Source organism: Hemicordylus capensis, chromosome 1 (assembly GCF_027244095.1).
Source record: "Hemicordylus capensis ecotype Gifberg chromosome 1, rHemCap1.1.pri, whole genome shotgun sequence".
In the NCBI taxonomy this organism is placed as follows: Eukaryota; Metazoa; Chordata; class Lepidosauria; order Squamata; family Cordylidae; genus Hemicordylus; species Hemicordylus capensis.
In genome coordinates this window covers 137,639,752-137,656,834 of record NC_069657.1, presented here as the reverse complement: position 1 = coordinate 137,656,834, position 17,083 = coordinate 137,639,752, and the positions used below count along the sequence as shown (strand labels likewise).

Sequence of the window (17,083 nt, the reverse complement as noted above, 5' to 3'; positions counted from 1 at the left end):
TACTTCTGGGAAGCCCAAAGGCAAGAGTTGAAGGTGTGCCCTCTCCCCTGCTGTTGCTCCCCCTGCAACTGGTATTCACAGGTATCTTATGCTTGTGCCTCTGAATTAATGGTGGATAGGTGAACCCCTGCTAACTTGGCAAAGAGGCAACTTTTAACGTGGTGATACTCTTTATTTAGCGGGGGAGAGTAACTGGCCCTATCCACTCCCAGCACAGTACCTCCAGTGACTAATGCTGGTGTCTATCTGATGTTTCTTTTTAGACTGTGAGCCATCTTATTTTTTTATTATTTCTCTGTGTAAACCGCCCTGAGCCATTTTTGGAAGGGCGGTATAGAAATTGAATGAATAAATAAATAAGTAGTTATGAAATGACCCTCTTCAGAGATAATATCCCAAATATTGGGGAGGACTGTTGCCCTCATGCTCCCTTTGTAAGATCCCCAAAGCATTCTGGCTGACCAATGTTGGAAGCAGAGTGCTGGAGCTAGGTGGCCCTTTGTTCCAATCCAAGAGGACTTGTACATTATTATGTCCATGAGGGGAGGTAGTTTTAATTTGTATACAATGTTTAAGTATTTATTTAAGACTATGCAGGTTCTTTGAATGTGAGAATGGTTTCAAAAAATATGGGAAATCTTAATACAGGACAAATTATCATCAGAAATTAAAGCCTCATTAAATGTGAGTTATAAAAATTTCTTTTTAGAAAGGTGGATTCCTTTTCTCTGTTTTATTGACAAGTTTAAGTCTACTTATACCAGGCTAGAGTATTTAAATATGATATTTATTATGTGAAATATAAAAGTTTAAAATATGGATATTTTATGTGCCTTTTTGATATTAATAATGCTGACCTTTTTGTAAATGCTTTTTATGTGTATATTTTATTATTTTACATTATTTATATTGTTTTAAATAAAAAATAAATAGTTTGATGAAAGAAAAGTTAATTTTTTCATAAACAAGGCAGTCACTTCTTCTGGTGACCCAAGCAGATTATTTTATTACACAAAAAAGCTTATAATAAATATATTATTGCACCAAAAAAAAGCCTTACATGATCTAACAACATTTTGTCTAGTTGGTATCTCTTATTCTCCAGGACCTGTTTTGTGCCGACTTTTTCAGTCTGTCACACATCATTAGCACAGTTCTAAAATGGTCCAAAAGCACTGGAAGGCATGTAAGACCAAACTCACAAAATGGTGTTCTTTCTTTATTCATACTATTTATCTTTTTTACTGTATAGCCACTTCATATTTGCAAAGTGCTTTATAATCTTCAATATGTGGTCCCTTACTACAGTCCTTTGGAGTAGAACACTCTTTCCCCCAGTGTTGAGTTGGAGAACTGTGGCCATGAGAGGGTGACTTACTCAAGACCACATAATGAGTTCATGGCAGAAAGTGAATTGGAATCCAGCTCTCCTATGACCAAGGCCAGCTCTATCCCTCGGCGGAATGAATCACTGTTCCCGCAACCTTGTTTCTTCATTAGCCCTTTGCTCTTTATGCATTTTGACTTCTTTCTTCTGTTGTGCTTCCTTTCCCCATCCCATCCCATTCCTCCCTCCCTCCCTTCCTCCCTCCTCTTTGTCCTTTTTTTAGCCTTGTCAGTCTGAAGCTACTTTCTTTCTCGTCTTGGAGGCTTGTCAGCTTCCCTCCCATTGCTTTGTTGACACAGCTTTGGATGGGGCTGGCAGTTCTCTTCTGGGCCTGTCTTAGCCTGCTCCATCAAATTCACTGTCAAACAGGACTTTTTTGGTGCTTTGAAGCCATGGTCTTTTCCTTCCACTCCGCATCCCTCCCTGCAGTGTTTTCTCTGTCGTACATTATAGGATGCTGTAATCTAGTGTACGTTCTGGCCGTGGGCAATGAATAGCCATCATGTGTCGGTGCTTTTCCACATATGTAGACCCCTTTGTCCTTCAGCAGCAAAGAGGGTTTATTCAGCACACAGCTTCAGTGCTGTAAGCAGAGCTTGTGACAGTGATATTCAAATAAGCCACAGGGAAAGACTGCCCGGGGTTATGAGCCTCTGCCTACTTGGTAGTAGCCCATTGACTGTTGTCATATGCCCTGTTTTGCTGCACTTTTTGGCATACCCTCTTGTTTCTCTGTGACATATCCCATGCCATGCCCTCACTGGCAGAAGGACAGATGTGAAGAATAGGGCATGTAGAGCTTTCTTGCTAGGGTTAGGACATGAAGGGCTGTGAAATAATAGTGAAGATCCACACTGAATGCTTATTGCTTCCTTCAGCTGCTGGAGGAAAGAAATGAGGGAAGCTGTCCAAATGCAAAAAGAAATATGAATGGGCAAACACCTGCCCAGAGAATAGAGGGACTCAAATCAAACCTCACTACCGGGCATGTTGGCAGATTTCCATCAGAAGTGTTTTGCCTGTGCCTCAGCAGGGCTAACACATGTGGTTTCCTTCACTGTAGAGTCAGCTGAGATGCACTATTTATAAGCAGGAAAGGAGGTTGTTCAGATCCAGCACATACTGGGAAATGTTGTGCCTTCTTAATGGAGGTGCTCAACAGTTCAGTAAATGAAGCCAGGTTATCTGTCCTGTGCACCTCTATCTGGTACAGTAGTTAGGCTTATCCTGTGCAGTTTCTCATTTAAGCACTAAAAGGCATGGATTCAAACTAATTTTTTTCTTCATTGGTTTCTTTGAAATAGGCAAGATAGAGAGCTGAGGAGCAGGTATAAAAGTGCCATTCCTTCCTTCTATAATCAGAGTGGGTTTTTTCTTCCTCAAGAAGGATGATGGAAGAAATCTAGGCTACAGCATCTGGGGCTCTTTACCTTGGAAAAGAGGCAACTAAGGGGAGACATGATTGAAGTGTATAAAATTATGCATGGAGTGGAGAGGGTGGAGAGAGAGAATTTTTTTCTCCCTCTCTCGCAACACTAGAACCAGGGGTCATCCCATGAAACTGAAGGCTGGGAATTTTAGGACTGACAAGAGGAAGTACTTTTCCACACAGTGCATAATTAATCTGTGGAATTCTTTGCCTTGGGATATGGTGATGGCCACCAGTTTGGATGGCTTTAAAAGGAGCTTAGACAGATTCATGGAGGACAGGTCTATCAATGGCTACTGCTCTGGTGACGGTGGGTCATCTGTAGCCTCAGAGGCACAATGCCTCTTAATACCAGTTGCAGGAGAGCAATAGCAAGAGGGAGAGCATGCACATACCTCTTGCCTGTGAGCTCCCCAGAGACATCTGATGGGCCACTGTGTGAAGCAGGATGCTGAACGAGATGTGCCTGATCCAGCAGGGCTGTTCTTAGGTTCTTAAGTTCTTATGATGCCTGCTGTAGGTTCTCAAAGCACTTTGAAGGCAATAGTAAATTAAGCCTAACCATAATCCAGTAAATATTGGGACAGGTACTGTAATTTTCCTTTGACAGATATTTGAATGTGAGGACAGCAAACTGAAGTGCCTTGCCCAGATTATTTCAGAATACCCCAAGCAGAGTCAGGACTATAACTCTGTAGAAAGTAGATTTCATGGTTTCTGGCGGTTTAATTTGAGTACCAGAAATTTCATTTGATTCAACAGCCGCTTTCCCCCCCAGAAGGTAATACCACACAAGTAGCATGCCTGAAAGTCCGGTACTACTACTGAGACATGTTGCTTCAAAGTAAGGGATGCCCTGGCCTCTGCAATAACGCGGTGGCATCTGTAGCTTCTATATAGGTTGAGGCAACAATAAATCTGTTCATCGTTAAGGTGCCGCAAGACACAGCTTAAAAAAAAAAGTATTATGCTGTAACAGGGTAGCAAGCTTACCCCTCTTTTCAAAAATTGAAATTAACAGTTGCGGGAGATTGGATCTTCAGTCCAGTGAAATCAAGAGCAGAGATGGGCTAGATTCTGACTCTAAAACATTAATCAGCCTTCAAGCCATCAGGGGTGTGCACAAACCATTTGATGCCCAACTGGTTCACCTTAAACCGGGCCGGTTTGGTAGTTCGGTCTGCAGTAGAACCAAGCCAAGCCCAGTTCAGGTGGACCGGTTCAGCATTGAAAGGGTGGCAGTGGGGGTATGTGTGAGAAAATAGTTTAAAGTTCTTACTGGCACAGCTGCCACTGGTGCCATTTCCCCCCACCCCACTGGCACACCCTATGTGTGCCGCAATCCCCCTTCAGCAAGCTGCCTGCGTGGTTGCAGCCTCCATGGATGCGAGGAGGCCATGCAAATGGCCGACACGCATCCACGGAAGCCAGAACTGCACTGCCGCTGCTTGAGCAGTTTCTTGAAGGGAGATAGTGGCACGCTTGGGTTGCGCCAGTGGGGTGAGCAGTGGCGCCAACAGCCGTGCCAGGCTAGTAAGAACTCTAAAATACTTCTCGCCCCCCTGGCCACCCTTTAGAGGATTCCCCCACCCCTTTACAAGTAAAGGGGAATTCTCACCAGATTCTCAAGTGTGACTCTGTTGGTCCTTCTGGACCTCTCAACGGCTTTCCATACTATCGACCATAGTATCCTTCTGGAATGTTTCAGGGGGTTGGGGTTGGGAGGCACTGTTTTACAGTGGTTCCACTCCTATTTCTTGGACAGGTTCCAGATGGTGACGATTGGAGATAGTTGCTCTTCAAAATCTGAGCTTAAGTATGGTGTCTTTTAAGGCTCCATACTCTCTCCAATGCTTTTTAACATCTACATGAAACCTCTGGGAGAGATCATCAGAGGATTTGGAGCTGGGTGTTATCAGTATGCTGATGACACCCAGATCTACTTCTTCATGTCAACTTCTTCAGCTGATGGCATATCCTCCCTAAATTCCTGCCTGGAAGCAGTAATGGGCTGGATGAGGGAGAATAAACTGAAGCTGATCCAGATAAGACGGAGGTACTTATTGTGCGAGGTCAGAACTCCAGAGACTATTTTGATCTATCTGTTCTGGATAGGGTCACACTTCCCCAAAAGGAACAGGTCCGCAGTCTGGGAGTACTCCTGGATCCACACCAATCTTTGGTTTCTCAGGTTGAGGCGGTGGCCAGGGGTACTTTCTATCAGCTTCGGCTGATATGCCAGCTGTGTCCATTTCTCGAGATCAATGACCTCAAAACAGTGGTACATTTATTGGTAACCTCCAGAGTTGACTTCTGTAATGCGCTCTACGTGGGGCTGCCTTTGTATGTAGTCTGGAAACTTCAGTTGGTTCAGAATGCAGCAGCCAGGCTGGTCTCTGGGTCATCTCGGAGAGACCATGTTACTCCTTTGCTGATGGAGTTACACTGGCTGCCGATAGGTTTTCGGGCAAAATACAAAGTGCTAGTTATAACTTATAAAGCCCTAAATGGCTTAGGTCCTGGGTATGAGAGCGTCTTTTTCGCTACGAACCCCGCCGCCCATTGAGGTCATCTGGGGAGGTCCATCTCCAGTTACCGCCAACTCGTTTGGTGGTCACACAGAAACGGGCCTTCTCAGCTGCTGCCCCGAGATTGTGGAATGCGCTCCTTGCCAAGTTATGATCGTCCCCATCTCTGGCTGTTTTTAAAAAAACATATGAAAACCCTGTTTTACCCAAGCCTTCTCAGGTTTTTAATTAAAATACTGTTTGTTAATTTTATGTTTTTAAAATTATTGTATTGTTTTAACTTTTATATATGTGTTATATGTTGCATTGTTTTAATTTTTATATGTGTTTTAATTGTTAGCCGCCCAGAGACGTATGTTTGGGTGGGATAGAAATTAAAATAAATAAATAAATAAGTATAGCCCCTCAAACCACCAAGCCAGTTCGGTCAAACCAAACTAATTCAGGGACAGCCGGTTTGATTTGAACTTGGTTCGAATTCAAACCGAACTGTGATTTTTAGGTATACACCCCTACAAGCCTTTCTGTCTGAAGAAAGGATGCTAATTTAGAAGGTGACACCAAACGATTTGTCTGGAATTCTTTCCCTTTCATTCCTAGGGGCGGAGAGGGGGGCTATTTTGACACAGTTTGTTCCTGAAACCATGTTGTGTTCCAGCTCAAAATTTAATTGTAACCACTATTATAAGTGGTTAAAGCTGGTTCCTAGAGGTTAGCTCACAAAGAAAGCATACATAGGCTCTACAAGACTTCTGGCACCCTGCAGACTACCATTTAAAAGTGCTCCATGTGGGGTATTAATGCACTGCATATTCCCTTGCAGACGATTAGCTGAGGACAATTCTGTGTGGTAATCTAATTAAGGAGCCAGTGAAAGAAAGTGGGAGGGAAAGGCAGGGAGTGTTGTTGGTGGCAAGAATAATTTGGGTGCATTTGCCGTGCACAGTTCAATGAAGCAGCTGATTGGACCCCAGCCAGTTTGGATAGCAAGAGCTGGGTGTATGTCTGAGTTCCCAAGGGAAATTACAAGATAATTCCCCCCCAATTGAAGTATGCAGCTGTGTTGGGCAGGCCTTGATGTTCTTTGGTTACATGCTCTGTTTACACAGAAGATAGCACAGAAACGGCAGGACAGACAGCCCGAGGAATGGAGGAATGGATCGATTCCCGTTGAGTTCACTACTGGGTGATAGGATGTAATCTGATCTAAAAGCAGAGCTGGCCTGTCCATGATGTCGTCCCCTCAGGAGGTAGATTAGTGGAGGCCCCGCTGCCTCTACCAGCCTTCACTGCTCCTGCACCTCCTTACATCCTCACTGGATTTGAAAAGAAAGCAGGAAATGAGGCAGATGTATGGAGGAGAGGGGAGCTCCCGACTTCTCCTCTTCTCTCCTTCACACTCCCACTCCAAATCCAGCACCCATGGGAGTGGAGGAGCTGCTTTTCCTTTTTGCACCTGGGCACATGCTACTGGATAAAGGGGATAATTTGATGGAACAGGGCACCATGTGCCACTAGATAATGGGGTGCTGGCAGCTGGCCCCAAACCTCAGTCAGAGACAGATCTTGGGCTTATCCTGTCTGGAGCAGCTACCTAGGCCTCCTATTTGACTTCCATAGCAGTGTCCCTGCTGATCTGCAGCACTTCTTTGCTATTTCAGTTTCAAGAGTCACACAGCTCTGCCATTGCATTGAGCATCTCTGCTGTTTCAGCCAGAGCCACACTCCTCCAGCCTAAGCCAAAGAAATTATTTAAGCCATTCTTTCTCTGTCGCCCACTTTTGTGAAGTTTGTTATATCAATCCATGTACTGTTTTTGTTGTTGTTGTTGTTGTTTTGAGAGGATTAGTGCTTTTCCCCATTGTTATGCAAACAATGGGTTTTTGGACAAAGTCCAAAATCTGTAACCTGTAAGACCTCCTCACATCTGACTAGGAATAAATTTGCCCTTTCCCCCTAAAACTGCCCTAAAACAAACTTGGCATTATTGTACCACCTTGTGCAAAATGAATCTTCAGTTTGCCTAAAAGAGTGTTTGTGTCTCTTGAAAATTTGCAAAAGTTTTTTTTAAAAACCAACTCCTGAAGAACAAATGTCTGTCTGAATAAATAATTAAGGAATAAGAATATGTACATGTTTATGGATGGAGGCAGGAATTATATACTCAAATAAAACCAAACATGTTGTAAAAGTTGGAAACTCCTTCATCTTCCTGTAACTTATAAATATATGAATAAGAAATAACAATTAAGAGGTAAAAGTTATAAGAAAAAGATATATTGAAGACCTTTTAGAAAATAGGAATGTGAAGAGAGACAAACTAAATGTGAACATTTGAGAGCATTTCAGCCAGGTTTATGGAGGGACTAAAAAAAATGGATGCAGATGAGCACAAAAAATCTGAAACATAGCAAGAAGGAAAGAATGAGAAGAGCAAAGAACTCAAACCTGATGTTAGCAAGAAACCAAAGGCAACACGCAAGGGACAGACCACTGAGAACTGTAAAAGCAGAAGCAAGAGTTTAAGCTGAATACAAAACAATGAAAGCCAGCAAAAGTGTCAACAGAGTGGCACAATCAAAATGCTATACACAAGATAGATCATGTGGGTGGCTGGATAGGAGAAATCTTTCCAGAAATTAATGGTTTCGGGTAGAAAAGAGAGAAACTGCAAAGCAAAATATTACAGTAATCTAGAATAAAGATAATTTGAGCCTGAACTGGAAATATTAAAATGAAAGAGCCAGCAATATCTGTGCTATCAATCTGATCTAGAAAGGTAAGAGGAAAAGCACTATGGATCTCGTAGCCAGCAATGTCTTTAAACTGTTGGTTGGTCCAGTCCTACCGTTCTGTCTTTCCAGACACAAGAATACTGTCCTGGGACTGGTGCTTTTAAATTTATTCATAAATGATCTAGAAGTAGGGGTAAGCAGCAAGGTGGCCAGATTTGCAGATGATACCAAACTCTTTCGGGTAGTGAAATCCAAAACGGATTGCGAGGAGCTCCAAAAGGATCTCTCCAAACTGGGTGAGTGGGTGGCAAAATGGCAAATGCGGTTCAGTGTTGGCAAGTGTAGGATGATGCACATTGGGACAAAAAACCCAACTTCAAGTATACCCTGATGGGATTTGCGCTGTCTGTGCCCTTATACAAAACTATGATGCGGCCATACTTGGAGTACTGCATACAATTCTGGTCACCACATCTAAAAAAAGACATTGTAGGACTGGAAAAGGTGCAGAAGAGGGCAACCAAGATGATCAGAGGCCTAGAGCACTTTTCTTATGGCAAGGCTACAACACCTGGGGCTTTTTAGTTTAGAAAAAAAGACAACTGCGGGGAGGCATGATAGAGGTCTATAAAATCATGCATGGTGTGAAGAAAGTGAGTAGGGAAAAATTCTTCTCCCTCTCCCATAACACTAGAACCAGGGGTAATCCCATGAAATTGATTGCCAGAAAATCTAGCACCAAGAAACCAAAGTACTCTTTCACAGAACACATAACCAACTTGTGGATTTCTCTGCCACAAGATGTGGTGACAGCCAACTACCTGGATGGCTTTAAGAGGAGTTTGGATAACTTCATGGAGGAGAGGTCTATCATCGCCTACTAGTTGGAGGGCTATAGGCCACCTCCAGCCTCAAAGGCAGGATGCCTCTGAGTACCAGTTGCAGGGGAGTAACAGCAGGAGGGAGGGCATGCCCACAACTCCTTCCTGTAGGTTCCAGCGGCATCTGGTGGGCCACTGTGTGAAAGACGATGCTGGACTAGATGGGCCGGGGGCCTGGTCCAGCAGGGCTGTTCTTATGTCCTTAATACTGCTCTCTGGAAGCTCCTGCCTATAATTTTCTGTGTCTCCTGCAAGTCTTGTCTTGCAGCTGAGCTGTCTCTGACATAGTTACAGGCACATTATCCATTTCTGAAAGCCAGGGATGATATGAAGTGGGTGTCTCTGATCTCTTCTCTTTTCAGTCTCTGAATAAGGGTTAGGATAGGGCTGTCCTTCTAATGTTTTCACTATTGTATTTGAGGTGTACTAATAAGAGTCCTTGCTCCCAATAAGATTGGAAGCACCCCATTGCCTTTGTCATTAGGTTTATAGATCTTCTATTCTCTGTCTCTGGCATTAAAGGTTTCTGACATACCACTGCTCCTTTAAGCCATTGGACTGGGATCCCTTGATGTCATTGAGTTAGCAGGCATCAACTTTAGTTGGTAGCTACTACCTCCCCAGTCTCCAGGGGAAGTTGGACTTTGTTTCCCTCCCTGCACTTGAGATTCCTTTGCACATCAAACACCAAAGTTATCTCAGCGCCAGGAGTTTGTGATGGTGTGAAATGAGCCCAGCATCCCAAATCTTTGGTGTCTTGGGCAGCTTAAGGCAGAAATAATTCTGTCTCTCTGTGTGAAAGATGGATATGGTTACCATAGCAGCAGTGGCATGCAGTACACCATGCCGGCGAGTATATGTGAGAAGGATTTTATGAGCCTTCCGCTCTCACTGATCAGGACTGACAGGCAGCAGTGATAGAACAGCAGGATCACAGCTGCAACTGCAGCATCTCTGTCGTGCCCCTGTCAGCTAGATGTGGGCATCTGTTATCTCCAGAACCGCTCACAGCTTTTTCTTCATGTATGTGTTCCACTTCTACCTCTTTACCCTTAGGTCCTGACACTTTGTACTTCATTGGTACACTCTTTTTCAGTATGAATGGTTGCTTTCCGGAAGGCTTGGCATTTCACAATAGCCTTTCCATTTTGCTTTGATCCTATGTTGAGAAGCCATAATCAAGGATGTATGTATCCAATTTACTGCTCCATGATCTGAAATCTAGCGTAAGGTTTTACTTCAGAGGTATTATAAAGGTACTAGCTGGGCCGGGTGCAGAGCAGCTGCGCCTCCGGCTGACCTACCCACCACCGCTGCTCTCCCCCCGACGCTGGCATGCCCAGCTTTCTGGCCAACCGGCCACTCCCCCGCTTCTCACCCCCACCCTGTGGTTTCTGGCTTGTGGGCCGGCCGGCTGGAAAGCCGGCCCACCACCTCCTCCTACCCACTCCTGGTAGCAGCTGCCTCCTCCAGGCAACCGGACCAGGCCTGCCCCCCGCTGCTGCCTCCTCCCAGTGGCCGGGCCAGGCCAACCCACCACCGCCTCCTGTTCCCACCGGCCAGGCCAGATCGGCCCGCTTCCTCCTCCCAGCAGTGGGCCGCCCACTGCTGCCTCCTCTTCCTGTCGCTGCCTCCAGCCAACCGGCTGCCACCGCCATCATCTCCCCGTCCCCGTCGCTATCCCGCAGGCAGCTGCTCTCACGAGAGCTGTCACACATGAGATTAACGACAGGTACATTTAGGAGAATTATACATATAGATGGTAGTGCCTCTGTTTTTAAGGCAAGGAGGAAAAACAGCCTGTTCTACTGCTCATAACTTCTACATTGTTTGTTCAATTGTCCTGAAGCTTTATATATAGTAAGTAGATACTAAGCACAGTCCAATTCCAAAATGTGGTAAAGATTAGTAGAAAAATGGGAGAGAGACAGCAATTTTTAAAAGTTACTTAAAATTGTTTTGGAAATACAATCTATTGTGCAGCCACATTGGAGTGACAACCAAGATGATCAGAGGCCTAGAGCACCTTCCTTACCAGGTAAGGCTACAACACCTGGGACTTTTTTAGTTTAAAAAAAAAAGACCAAGGGGCAACATTATAGAGATCTATAAAATTATGCATGGCATGGAGACAGTGGATAGGGAGAAATGTTTCTTCCTCTTGCATACCACTAGAACCAGGGGTCATCTCATGAAACTGATTGACAAGAAATTTAGGACTGACAAAAAGAAATACAGGAGACCCTTGTTTCCCACAGGTTCTCACTTTGTGGATTCACCTTTTTGTGGGTCCCCTGCCTGCATACCAATTCATATATTGTGTGGTAGGGATGTGACCCAGCCACACAAAAGGGCACATGCACGGCAGCCTCCAAAATGGCCAGAATGGTCCTGAGAAGACCGGGGAGAGGCCAGCGGGGTCAGAGGGAAATGGCGGAAACCCCCACCCCCATGGCTGGGGCAGCACCACAACCACCACCTCGAGGTTGCCAGACCCAGCGGTGAGTGTTTTTAAAAAATCTTAAAAGGAAAAAAATTAGAACCCTCAAACTGGCCCAGAGCCAGTCTTGGGGGTTCAGCATGACTTCTAGCCAGACAGGTTCGATGGCGAACTGGCTTGATGTCGAGCCGGTTCACACATTCCTCTCGTGTGGGTAATTCCGCTTTCCCCCATTTTTCTACCCTCGCAATAACTGAATTTCCAGCCACTCACGCTGCCTCTTTAAGCCTCCCAGCATACCAGCTAAGAAGCAGCAAGAGTGGCCATCAAATGGCAACTCTTCCCGCTGCCCAGTTGAAATACAGGGAGGCTTTAGGAGGGCTGCGAGTGGCCAGGTGCCTTCCTTGCTGCCTCTCTAAGCCTCCTGGGGCATAGAGAGGCAGCAAGAAAGGCTCTTGGCTACTTGTGCTGCTTCCTAGAGACATTAAGAAGCAGCGTGAGTGGCCGGGTAGCTTCCTCACTTCCTCTCTAAGCCTTTAAAGAGGTGGCGAGGAAGACTCTTGGCCACTTGCACCACCTTGTTAAGCCTTCCTGTGCACCAGCTGGGCAGTGGGGAGAGTGCTTCCCATTTCCTTGCTTCTCATCTTGTGCACAGGGAGACTTAAAGAGTCAGCATGAGTGGCAAACCTAACTCCATTTTTTGAATTAGTTTAAGCATTCTAGTATCACTGATTCACTGTTCACGGAGTTCCCTGAAACGGAACTCCTGCGAAAAATGATGGTCTCCTGTACTTTTTCACACAATGCATAATTAACCTATGAAATTCTCTGCCACAAGATGTGGTGACAGCCACCAGCCTGGATGGCTTTAATAAGGGCTTAGATACATTCATGGAGAACAAGTCTATCAATGGCTATTCATCTGAGGGCTGTAGCCTGTAGGCCACCTCCAGCCTCAGAGGCAAGATGTCTCTAAATACCAGTTGCAGGGGAGCAACAGCAGAAAGAGGGCATGTCCTCAGCTATTGCCTGTGGGATTCCTAGCGGCATCTGGTGGACAGCTGTGCGAAACAGGATGCTGGACTAGATAGGCCTTGGGCCTGATCCAGCAGGGCTGCTCTTATGGTCTTATACCTTTCTTCCCTATTTTCTGTTTAAACTTTTAAAAAATCCAGCTGTATAATCTAGTCACATACTTTTGTGTCTTAGCCAATGATCTGTTTCCAATTTTCCTTTTTATTACCTTTTGGAACTTCTTATTATAATGTCTTGCTTTACTACTGGTAAACATTGTAGTGCATGGTTAATTGTGGTACTTGACATTGATAAATTCAGACTTTTGCCCATAACAAACATGGAGAATTGATTTCTGTCTAGTCTTGTAGTTATGATGTATATTAATGATGCAGGCCTTGAACAGAAGAACAGACCTGCTGGATCATGCCCAAAGCCTGACTAGTTCAGCATCCTGTTTCACACAGATGCCTCTGGGAAGCCCACAGGCAAGAACTGAGGTCATGCCCTCTCTCCTGCTGTTGCTCCCCTGCAACTGGTATTGAGAGTCATTTTGCCTCTGAGGCTGGAGGGGGCCCGCAGCCACCAGACTAGTAGCCATTGATAGACCTGTTCTCCATTAATTTTTCTAAGCCCCTTTTAAAGCCATCCAAGCTAGTAGCCATCACCACAACCTGTGGCAGAGAATTCCATAGATTAATTATGTGCTGTGAGAAAAACCACTTCCTTTTGTTGGTCGTAAAGTTCCCAGTCTTCAGTTTCATGGGCTGACCCCCGGTTCTAGTGTTATGCGAAAGGGAGAAGGGGTTCTCTCTCTCCACTCTCTTCACATCATGCATAATTATAATCATGCATAATTTTATGGATCTATAGTATGTCGCCCCTCAGTCATCTTTTTGACTGAGGTGTTGTAGCCTTGCCTCATAAGGAGGGTGCTCTGGGTCCCTGATTGTCTTGGCTGCCCTCTCCTGCAACTTCTCCAGTTCTATAATGTCTTTTTTGAGGTATGGTGACCAGAACTGCACACAGTGCTCCAAATGTGGCCTCACCATAGATTTGTATAAGAGCATTATGATATTAGCAGTTTTATTTTCAATCCCCTTCCTAATGATTCCACGCATGCACATTGTGTTGACACTTTCAACAAGCTGTCTACCACAACTCCAAGATCTCTCTCCTTGTCAGTCACTGATGGCTCAGACCTCATCAGCATATAGGTAAAGTTGGGGTTTTTTGCCCCAATATGCATCACTTTACACTTGCTAACATTGAACTTCATCTGCCATTTTGTTGCCCACTCACCCAATTTGGAGAGATCCTTTTGGAGCTCCTCACAATCTGTTTTAGATTTTACTACCCTCAATTGTTTGGTGTCATCTGCAAATTTGGCCGCCTCACTGCTTACGCCAACTTCTAGATCATTAATGAATAAATTAAAAAAGCACTGGTCCCAGTACAGATCCCTGTACAGCCCAATTCTTTCTTCCCTCAGTTTAGAGAACTATCCATTTATACCTACCCTCTGTTTCCTGTCCTTCAGCCAATCCACACAAGAACCTGTCCCCTTATCCTATGACTGCTAGGTTTTCTCAAGAGTTTCTGATGAGGAACTTTGTTGAAAGATTTTTGGAAGTCCAGGTATACTATGTCAACTGGATCAACTTTATCCAAACGCCTGTTGACACTCAAATAACTCCAAAAGGTTGCTGAGGCAAGATTCACCTTTGCAGAAACCATGCTGGTTTTCCTTCAGCAGGGCCTGTTATTCTATATGCTTATCAACTTTATCTTTGAGAATGCTTTCCATCAATTTGTCTGGCACAGAAGATAAGCTAACCAGCCTGTAATTTCCCATATCACCCGGATCTCTTTTTGAAAATCGTGTTACACTGGCTATCGGTGTTACATCGGTGTTACATTCTTCTGGTACAGAGCCTGATTTTAGGGATGAGTTACATATTTTTGCAAGGAGGTAGGCAATTTCACATTTGAGTTTTTTAAAGACTCTTGGGTGGATGTAATCTGGCCCTGGCAATTTGTTAATTCTTAGTTTTTCCAGACAGTTTAAAATGTCATCTTTCATCACCTCTCTCTGACTCAGTTCTTTAGCCTCTGTCCCTGAGAAGCTCCGTTCAGGCACAGGTATATGCTCAGTATCCTCTGCTGTGAAGACAGATGTAAAAAACTTGTTTTGCTTCTCTGCAATCTCGCCTGCCTATCCCTCTTTTCTCATCTCTGAATAATACCCGCTGTCCAACAATATCAGCACCTAGCACCATTCTTGATATGCCAAGAGATGACTTTACAAAGCTCCAATCTCTTCTGAAAGGAACAGGAATTATTATAGACATATGGCAAGATCAGCTCCCAATTTCTACTGCCAAAGGAAATGTTTCAGATTACTTTTATGGCAGTTTCACCATTAATAAAGCTGTTTCTGTTCCCCACACCCCCAATGAAAACACTTAAAATATAAACATGCTCTGCAGAACTATATTCTAGAGCTTGAGGTCATAAAGCCATCCCTCTTCCCAAACTTCCATCATAATAGAAATTTTAAAAAACTCAACAACTATCTTCATTGTACTACTTTTACAGTTTGCAATGATTTTGCTAGGATATATTCTGTTTTAAAAGACATTTGCCACTTTTGCTAATGCTTTTAAAAGAATGGATGTTCCAGTTTAATGTGCCCACTTCCACTTCCACCATAGATAACCAACGCACCTTTCCTACATTCTCCCTTTTCAACTTACCCTGCATCTTTGCACACTTTCCTTTCATCTTTCACCTTGACATTTACCTTGAGTGAAACGAAGAACAACAAATTCAAGAGGTACACCTTAAATAATCTGTTCTATATAACAGTGTCATGAATTTCTGATGACTAAGTTGTATAGGAGCTGATTATTAAGGTGTACCTCTTGAATTCGTTGATCTACATATCACTCCTGAGGTAAATGTCAAGTGAAAGATGAAAGGAAAGCGTGGAAAGATGCAGCGTAAGTTGAAAAATGAGAATGTAGGGAGGGTGTATTGGTTATATGCGGTGGAAGTGGAAGTGAGTACATTGAATTGGAATGTCCGTTCCTTTAAAAGCAGGAGTCCCAGTGGGACTCACCTTAAATGTTTTCTTAAACCATAGGTTTTTATATATACAGATCTTAACTGAGAGAGAGAGAAGAAATGTTTATAGCTGGCATAGTTGTGCAGAAAGAAATTAACCTCTGTGGTCAGTGTCTAATGATTGATTGATTAAGTGCCGTCAAGTCGGTGTCTATTCTTAGCGACCACATAGATAGATTCTCTCCAGGTTGATCTGTCTTCAACTTGGCCTTTAAGGGCTCTCAGTGGTGCATCCAATGTTGTCATAATCGAGTCCATCCACCTTCCTGCTGGTCATCCTCTTCTTCTCTTTCCTTCAACTCTTCCCAGCATTATGGACTTCTCAAGGGAGCTGGGTTTTCGCATAATGTGTCTGAAGTGTGATAGTTTGAGCCTGGTCATTTGTGCCTCAAGTAAAAATTCTGGTTTGATTTGTTTTATGATCCATTTGTTTGTTTTCCTGGCTGTCCGTGGATTTAAAAAAAAAGTGTCAATACCTTTTCTATCTTGCTTCTTCAAAATCCAGGTTTCGATCCATAGAGTGTCACCAGAAAAACCATTGTCTGAATGATTCTAATCTTTGTAGGTATAGACACATCATGACATCTAAATATCCTTTCCAAGCCTTCATTGCAACCCTACCAAGTGCTAGTCTGCAGCATATTTCTTGACTGCTGGATCCTTTACTGTTGATGGTTGATCCTAAAAGGCAGAAGCTATCCACCACTTCAGTGTCTTCATTGTCAATTCTGAGCCTGGTTGCTGTACCCACTGTCATTAGTTTAGTCTTCTTGACATTTAGTCGTAGTCCCATTTTTTCCCTGTGCTCCTTGATTTTCGTTACTTGAGCTTGCAGATCATCCACATTGTCAGCTATCAGAGTGGTGTCATCAGTGTAGCACCGGTTATTGATGTTTCTTCCTCCAACTTTAAAACCATGCTCATCTTCTTCCAGTCCACCTTCTCTCAGTATATGTTCAACATATAAGTTGAATAAATAAGGAGAAAGTATACAGCTTTGTCTTATTCCTTTGCTGATCTGGAACCAGTGAGTCTGTTTCACCATGTTCCGGCTGGACTGTGGCTTCCTATCCTGTGTGTAGGTTTCTCATGAGAAAGTGCCCTGAGAGGAAGGCATGAAAGGAGGCGCACAGGCCAGGGGAGAGCATAACATTGGCCCCCATAGAAACCAGCTCTGGCCTGTGAGGACTGTTGGGGCAGCCCCTCCCCCCACCTTCCCAAGAGTATGGAAATATCAGTGTGCCCTGAGAGGAAGGCAAGAAAGGATGCACCCAGGCCAGGGACTTCTTGTCCTCAGCTCCCAAAAAGACCAACAGCCTGAGACAACATTATTGGCTTCTTTTAATATTGTAAACCACTTTGGGTGCCTTTGTCAAGGCAGAAAGGCAGTATAAAAATGTAGTAAATAAATAAATGAGAACAATGAAGTGTTCTGGGACGCCCATTTTCCTAAGGATATTCCACAACTTGACATGGTTGATGCAATTGAAGGCTTTTCTGTAGTCAATAAAGCACATATTGACTTCTTTTCGGTATTCTTTGG

At 44.0% G+C, this 17,083-nt stretch overlaps 1 protein-coding gene across 5 annotated transcripts in view; it reads left to right on the top strand.

Annotated features, from left to right (window-relative positions):
* B4GALNT4 (beta-1,4-N-acetyl-galactosaminyltransferase 4) overlaps positions 1–17,083 on the top strand; it is a 217,123-nt gene that overhangs the window by 163,314 nt on the left and 36,726 nt on the right. The window lies entirely within an intron of this gene.